The sequence below is a fragment of the Vulpes lagopus genome, chromosome 4 (genome assembly GCF_018345385.1).
Source record: "Vulpes lagopus strain Blue_001 chromosome 4, ASM1834538v1, whole genome shotgun sequence".
In the NCBI taxonomy this organism is placed as follows: domain Eukaryota; kingdom Metazoa; phylum Chordata; class Mammalia; order Carnivora; family Canidae; genus Vulpes; species Vulpes lagopus.
The window spans coordinates 59,464,564-59,472,385 of NC_054827.1; positions in this window are offsets into that span (position 1 = coordinate 59,464,564).

Below are 7,822 nucleotides of genomic sequence, written 5' to 3' on the forward strand. Positions count from 1 at the left end.
AGGTGCCGCCCGGAGAAGGGGCCGCGCTGGGGCAGGGGGCCTGGGCCAGCACCACACGAGCTCTGAAGCCAAGGGGAGCTCTGCACACAGCCGCCCCGGGGGAGCACGGTGCACACAGACCCAGGACGGGAGGCCGTCTACACTCGGGGGAGTGGGCTCTTTGTCCCTCTGGCCCAGAGGGACTGCCTCCAGCCTCTGGGCATCTGGGACATCCAGCAACAGGGACCCTCAAAATACCCGACTCCACGTGGTACAGGGCGGTGTCGCCTCCGGAGTCCCCTCAGATAACGAGAGCAGACACCGACTCACACACGGGGGTGCAGGGCTGTCCTGCCCCAGCGACGGCCAGAGGCGTCGGGAAGCCCCGAGCCCACGCGCCTCTGGAAGCTCTTGGGTGGTGGTGCTGGGGCCTGCGTCCTCCCTGGGGTGGGCTGCACCTGGCTCTGCGGATGCCACCATCCAGCCTGTGTGCTGTCCCCACAGCCTCAGACGCCTGCAGCATGCACCTCCTGCAGCCCTAAGCGGCCCGTCCTCTGGGGCGGCCCCTCCCCGACCCCAGGGCTCAGGCAGCACGACCCCCCAACGCGGCCCGCCTGACCCCGATCCCTGGCTTTGGCGACAGCAGTTCTGGTTTCCGACAGCAGCTCATTGTGGGGCCTGTGTGCTGGACACCCCCCAGCCTGAGCAGCTCTATGGACCTCTGACCCCTGACCCGCGAGCAGAGACAAGGTGAGCCCGTCCAGGGCGGCTGGGCCCCCCAGGAGAGCCAGAGGATAAATCTGAACCTGTTTACATGCTTTTTCCCCGAAGGTGATGAATGGCCTCCCCCACGCAAGGCAAGCCCCGGGGTCCTTTTACGCGGCTTGGAGAGGCACAGGCTGTCCCGCGTGTCCCTCGGCTCTTGGCCCCAGAAGGGCCGGGGTCGGATTACCAGCGCCGTCATTCATCTCTCCTCCGAGGCAAAGGCTGTGTCCACACGGCCTGTGTCCACATGAGGCCCTTTGGTGGAATCGGGGGTCGGGGCAGGGGGCCCGGGGGCAGGGGGAGGGAGCGGTGGGGGCCGGGCCAGCAGACGAGAGCTGTGTGCTCCGGCTTCTCGTTGGGACTGGAATGGAGCCCCTGGGTTTGGGGTTGTGTTTTTTAGCACAAGCTTAAAAAAAAAAGAGAGAGAGAGAAAAAAAACAACTTGATTTCCCCAGTGCCTGGCAGATTCATGATGGTTTTCCCAGGCTCCGGGCTGGGAGGTATGATCCACCCCAACAGAAGTACGGATTACTCTTGGAAGCATTAATTCAGCAACTCTGAGAACAGAAATTCGTACTCGAGGCCGGGTGGGGGGGTCTGAGACAGATCACACCATCACCACTGGCATTTCAAGTTATGGAACATTTCAAATGCACAGAAAATCATAGAGAAAGAGCCTAACGAGTACTTATTTGCACAGTTTTAAAAAACCTACCATTTTGCCATACTTGTGTCCGTTTTCTTTTTTTTTTTTTTAAGATTTTATTTATTTATTCATGAGAGACACAGAGACAGAAGCAGAGACACAGGCAGAGGGAGAAGCAGGCTCCATGCAGGGGGGCCTGATGCGGGACTCGATCCCAGGACCCCGGGGTCATGCCCTGGGCCGAAGGCAGGCGCCAAACCACTGAGCCCCCGGGGTGCCCCTTCTTCTTCTTTCTAAATTTATTTATTTATTTGAGAGAGAGAGGGAGTGAGTGGGGGGCGGGCAGGGGGAGAGGGAGAGAGGCTGAAGCAGATGCCCCGCGGAGCTTTGGGCCCTCCCCCAGGCTCTGTCCCACGACCTGAGCCGAAACCGAGAGTCGGCGCTTAACCGACTGAGCCCCCAGAAGACCTGCCTCTCGGCAAACCGTTGGGGCATTGACTGTAGGGTCTGTAGTTCTCCGGAAGCGCACAGGGGTCTCCTCGCCTCTCCTCCTGGGCAAGCCCCCGTGCCCGAGGGAGGGGTGCGAGCAGCAGCGGGTTATGTTAATGTTTCCTTGATTCCTGGGGCGTTTGAACATCCGTCCTTTTGTCCTGCTGACCGCCGCCGTGCTGCTTGTGCTGACCCTCGTTTTCTCACTTTTGGCCGTTTTTGTGGATTTGCCTTTTTCGCTTGGACTCCCGGCGTTCATTGTACGTGTGGCGTGCGAATTCGTTGTCACTTATGCATAGTAAGAATCTCTCTTCTCACCCCACGGCTATCTTCTCACTTTTGCTTACAGGTTTCAATTTCGGAGAAAATTTTTAGAGTTTTAAACGTGAAAAGAGAAATTACAAAAAATACATGCCACTTACGCCACTATCAAAAAGAATAAAACACTAGGGGAGTAAGTTTAGCCAAGAAGGTAAAAGACCTGTGGTCTCAAAATGATAAGACTTTGATTAAGGAAACTAAAGATGGGGACACCTGGGTGGCCCAGGGTGTGACCCCAGGGTCCCGGGATCGAGTCCCGCGTTGGGCTCCCTGCATGGAGCCTGCTTCCCCCTCTGCCTGTGTCTCTGCCTCTCTCTCTTTGTGTCTCTCATGAATAAATAAATAAAATCTTTAAAAAAAAGAAAAAGAAAAAGAGACTGAAGATGACATAAATAAATGGAAAAATATCCCGCATTCTTGGAGTGGAAGGCTTATGGCTACTATGTCCATACTACGCAAAAGGACCTACAGATCTAATGCGATCCCTATCCAGACTCCAATGACATTCTTCACAGAAATAGAACAAATAATCCCAACATTCACACGGACCCACAGAAGACCCCAAATGGCTGAGGCAACCATGAGGAAGAAGAACGGGGCTGGAGGCGCCATGATTCCTGGTTTTCAAATGATGCTAAACAGCTGTGGTGACCGGCACAGCCTGGCACTGACATAAAACAGACACACGGGCCCGCGGAACCGAAGAGAGAGTCCAGAAGTAAATCCACACGTACACGCTCGCCTGACCCGAAGATGGTGCCACAGGGGAGCCAAGAACACGTAACGGGGAAGGGGCGGCCTTCAATAATAGCATCGGACAAACTGGACGTCCGCTGCAGAGGAATGAAACTGGGTCCCTACCACTCAAAAAAGAAGAAATGGATTAAAGAGTTGGGTGTAAGACTTGATACCATACAAGAGGCAGAGAAAAACGTAGTGAAGAGGCTCCTTCACGTGGCTCTGGGCCATGAGGTTTTTTTTTTTTTTTTTTGATTTGACATCAAAAAAGAAGGCAACAAAAGAAAACAAAAAATAACTGTGACTACTTCAAATTCAAAAACGTCTGCACAGAAACCACTGGCATAACGAAAGGCAATCTGCAGGCCGGGGAAGGTATTGGCCAAGTGTCCACTGGCTAAGCGGCTAATTTAACCCGATGTGTGGATAACTTCATAACTTAGCAGTGAAAAGCAGACAAGAAAATCTCTGAAATGGGCAAAGGAGCCGAATAGATATTTTTGCAAAGAAGGTGTCAGAACGGCCAACAGGCGCACGACAAGACGCTCCACGTCACTCGTCACCAGGGAAATGCAAATCCAAACCACAGCGGCCCGCCGCACCCCCGTCAGGTCAGGATGGTTTATGGTTTGTCAAGACGACGAGAGAGACGGCACGTGCTGGCTGGACGCGGCTGGGGGGGCGGGGAGCTCTGTGCGCCGTTGGCGGGAGCGCGAACTGGTGGAAAACCGCACGGAGGCTCCTCAAGGACGTAACACTGGACCGCCGTGACCCAGTAGGCCCAGTCGTGGGTATTTATCCACAGGATGTGAAGCCACGGTCTCAGGGCGGTCTGCACCCCACACCCCCCCGCAGCATGATTCACGGTAGCTGGGACATGGAAGGGACCTGCGCGTCGTCCGTCAGCGGGCGAATGGGTAAAGGAGTTGGGGTACGGGCGCCGTGCAATAGCATCTGGCCTCAAAAAGGAAGGAAGTGACGCCGTTTGCAATGACATGGATGGACCTAGGAGACGGGCCGAGCGACGCGGAGTTGGGCACAGAGGGACAGATTCTGCACGATCTCACCTGTACATGGGAGCCAAACGGCTGGGCCTCCCGGAACGATGGCAACCGGGGGCAGAAGGTGGGGGGACATCCATCCCCCGAAGGGCGCGCGGCTTCAGTCACAGACGGATAATCGGCGGGGCCCGCGTGCAGCATGGTGACAACCGTCACTACAATGCTGTGTGCTCGACGTCTGCTGCGACACTAGGCCTCGGGTTCTTATCACACGCAAGAGATGACAAGTCTGTGAGCGAAGGGATGTGTGGGTCAGCGCCTATTGGGGTCACTGCAAGCACGTGTACACCTCCTCGCTGTGTCGTTCGCCTTAAATATTTCTAATTTCATTTGTGAATTCCATCTCGGGGAAGCTGGGCAAAAGCTGTAAATAACAAGATTTGATTTTAGTTTTTTGAAGTTTGCTTTTGGGTCTTGTTTTAAAAAAAAAAACAATAAAACTCCTTTCCTGCTATAAATTAGGCCATAATGATTTTTTTTGTGCATAAAAAAAAAACACATGAAAGTTTTACTTTTTTACATTTAGGTCTCCAACACGTTGGGAATGTACACTTTTTTGTAGTGTGAGGGTGAATCTAATTTATGTTGATGCACGTGGACTCCAGTGGTCTCGTCACCGTGAGTTCCCCGGGGACGTGTCCCCTCCCCGTCCTGTCGTGCATACACCACCTCCCCAGTCGCCCCAGCTCAGAGCCGCACTCAGGGCCGCTCTGACTCCTGTCCCCGGAGCCCACCCCACAGCCCCTCCTTCAAACAGAGCCCCTCGAATCAGCCGCTTCTCACCCAACCCCAAACCACTCCCCCCCGGGCGACTCCCTAGGCGACTCCCCAGCCTCCCAGCCAGTCCTCCTTCCTCACCTGCTCGCTCCCCTACAGCTTCTTGTTCACGCAGCGCAGTTCGGTCTTTACGTCTTTACACCCTGCTCACACTCGGAATCAAATCACGGTCATACTGTGTCCACAAGCCTCCCCCGTGTCCTGGTCCCGGGCTACCTCCTTACCTAGTCCTCTACCCCGCTCCCTCTCTGCCCTTCTCTCTCTGTCTCTGTCTCTGTGTCTCTCTCATTATGTTGCAGACACGTTTGCTGTCCCTCACACACTCAGGGCCTTTGCACTTGCTGTTTCATCTTCCTGCCACTCCTTCCCCTCAGGCAGGTGCACAGCTTTAACCTCATTCAGTTTTCTTTTCTTTTTAAGATTTATTGATCTCTTTCAGAAAGAGAGAGAGACAGAGACAGAGAGACAGAGAGAGACAGAGAGAGAGAGAGCAGGGTGGGGAGGGGCAGAGGGAGAGAAGAGAGAAAATCAAGCAGTTTTCCCACCAAGTGCAGAGCCTGACCCAGGCCTCCATCCCAAGATCCACAAAATCATGACCTGAGCTGAAACCAAGTCACATGTTCAACTGACTGAGCCACCCAGGACCCCCCCCCCCACCCCATTCAGTTCAAATATCACTTTATCTGACAGGGAGTTTCCTATTTGCCCTAAGATAAAACCCTTTCTTTTTTTTTAAGATTTTATTTATTTATTCATGAGAGACACACATAGAGGCAGAGGGAGAAGCAGGCTCCATCCAGGGAGTTGAGATTTAAGTCCCTCCTTGTTTTTATCTCTGCGTAGACTCTCACTGGGATTTTGATTGGAACTGAATTGAATTCACACATTCGTTTTGGGTGACTATCACCCAAAAATTGGAACATCTCTCCATCTATTCAGATTTTCTTTCACATCTTTCTTTTTTTTTTTTTAATTTTTTTTTTATTTATTTATGATAGTCACAGAGAGAGAGAGAGAGGCAGAGACACAGGCAGAGGGAGAAGCAGGCTCCATGCACCGGGAGCCCGACGTGGGATTCGATCCCGGGTCTCCAGGATCGCGCCCTGGGCCAAAGGCAGGCGCCAAACCACTGCGCCACCCAGGGATCCCTCTTTCACATCTTTCAATAGTGATCAGTAATCTTTAAAAATGAAGGGCATCCCCGTATCTCCTTAGATTTTTTTATCTTTTTTTTTTTATCTCCTTAGATTATTGTTGGGTGTACTCGCTCATGGCCTCCCTGCCCACGGTGAGTAGCAGCATCTTTTACTCTGGCATTTTCTAATTGCTGATGTACAGGGACATCATTCATTTTTGTATATTGATCTTCTATTTAAGATTTTTTTCATAAATTTATTTTTAATTGGTATTCGATTTACCAACATAGAGAATAACACCCAGTGCTCATCCTATCAAGTGCCCACCTCAGTGCATGATATTTTTTCAATTGATTGTATTGATTTGGGGAGGGGGGCAAGCATGTCATCCGAAAATGAAGACAGTTTTGTTAGTTCCCTGTTCTCATCCTTCTTACATCTTTTTCTTATCTTATTGCATTGGTTTTCTATCCACAGCACAGAAGTAGTGAGGGCAGACACCCGTACCAAATGCCTCTAACACTGAGCCATCCGGCGTGACATTCGCTGCAGCTTTGGAAAAGCCACTCGAGTTCTCTCACTAATTAGTGGGGCAGGCTTTATGGTGAAACAGAGCTGAATTTTATGGATTATTTTTTCTCCTTTAATCGATGATGTGGCCAATAACATTAATACATTTTCTGATGTTAAGCCATCTTTTCATTGTCACGCTAAATACTACTTGTCATAATGTATTGTTTTCACACTGTTGAATTTGATTTTTAAATACTTAATATTTCTGAAATTATGTGTGTTCATAAGACTGATCTGTAATTTTCATGTCCTATATTGATTTTAGTCAGTTTTTCTTTTTAAAAAATCCACGCCTGGGGATCCCTGGGTGGCTGAGCAGTTTGGTGCCTGCCTTTGGCCCAGGGTGTGATCCTGGGGTCCCGGGATCGAATCCCACGTCAGGCTCCCGGCGTGGAGCCTGCTTCTCCCTCTGCATGTGTCTCTGCCTCTCTCTCTCGCTCTATGTCTATCATAAATAAATAAATAAATAAATAAATAAATAAATAAATAAATAAATATCTTTTAAAAAAATCATACTAGTTTCACAGAACAACTTGATTAGGTTTTCCTTTTCAGAAATTCTCTGGTACAATGGGTATGAGACAGAAATATCTATTTTTTTTAATGTTTCATAGCACTTGGTTGTAAAAAACCCTCTACAGGTTTTCGGTACACCTAGATTTTTAATTCCACTTCTTTAATATTCATGATTTAGATTTCCCATTTTTCTTTAGTCAATTTGATCATATTTTTCTAGAAAATGTCTAGTTCATTTAAGTTTTCAAATGTGTTGGAATGAAGTTATTCATAGTATTGTCTTACTAAATTTTCAATTTGCATGGTGTCTGAATTCATGTCTTTTTATAATCTTATTATTTATTTGCATTCTTTCCCCATTATTTCCGTATCATTTCTGATGAGATGTATTTACTTGCAACATTCTTTTAAAAAAAATCTTTTGATTTTGTTGAGTTTACTGTTATATGTTTTAATAACATTAACTTCCGTGCTTGCCATTTTTATTTTTGTTTTCTACATGTTTATTTATCTTTATCTAGGTTCTTGAGTTGAACATTAAGATTATTTTTAAACCTTCCTGCTTTATAATAAATATATTTAAGATATGTTTTCTTCTAATACTGCTTGAGATGAATCATTCAAGGTAATTTGCATTGTGATTTTATATTTAAGTCATGAGTTATTTCAGAGTTATTTTAAGTTTCCAGTCATATGGCTGTTTCCAAATAATCTTTTTATTTTTTGCTCTAAGCAAATTGTTGCATTGTGGTCAAAGAAGGGCTTCTAAGTAACATTAAGTTCTTGAAAATTTGTAGAGACTTCTTTTGTGCCATATTGCA